The following is a 647-nucleotide window of genomic DNA, read 5'->3' as shown; positions in this document are numbered from 1 at the left end:
GCCAGCGTGGTTGACTATGGCCTAGTCACCCCTTATCAGGGTAGGCTCCGAGCCCCTGAGCCCGAGCTGGTGATGATGATGTTGATATAATTCACTCCCTTAAGGGCCTGTCTCATTACAAAAATGACGTCACTATTAGATAAGGTAACTATTTTTCCATACACACACATATTGTGATATTTCCATCACATTTTTACATGTTGGATTGTTCAGACAATTTTTGAAACCAAATTTTTCAGAATTGTTTCCACTCTGCCTGTCTTCTGTGTTATTAATAGTTTTTGTCCCTTTCCCACATTTCGGCTTTTCCCAAATAATTTAATCCCTATGTTTACTAGCGTGAAAATATTCAGCCTAAAGCGTGTCGTAAGTGTAGAGCTTTTTAATAAAGAAAGTATTATTAACAAATATGCTGTAATTGCTAACATCCTACGCCACGAAGTAGTGTGATTACGCTTTATTATATCATACTTCATACTAATATTATAAATGCGAAAATTTAGATGGATGGATGGATGTTTGTTAGAGTCTGTAGCCTAAACGGCTTAATGGATTTTAATAAAATTTGGTACAGATGTAGAGGATAGTCTGGAGGTCCATATAGGCTACTTGCATTTGTTTTTTTTTTTTTTTAGTTCCATGCGGAC

The 647-nt window shown here is 36.3% G+C and overlaps 1 protein-coding gene across 1 annotated transcript in view; it reads left to right on the top strand.

Annotated features, from left to right (window-relative positions):
• Nucleotides 1-647, top strand: part of LOC106101778 (aspartate--tRNA ligase, cytoplasmic) — a 10,263-nt gene that overhangs the window by 5,493 nt on the left and 4,123 nt on the right. The gene's annotated exons all lie outside the window — the stretch shown is intronic.

This window comes from Papilio polytes, unplaced genomic scaffold (assembly GCF_000836215.1).
Source record: "Papilio polytes unplaced genomic scaffold, Ppol_1.0 DF823935.1, whole genome shotgun sequence".
In the NCBI taxonomy this organism is placed as follows: domain Eukaryota; kingdom Metazoa; phylum Arthropoda; class Insecta; order Lepidoptera; family Papilionidae; genus Papilio; species Papilio polytes.
This window is presented reverse-complemented; position numbering and strand designations above follow the sequence as displayed.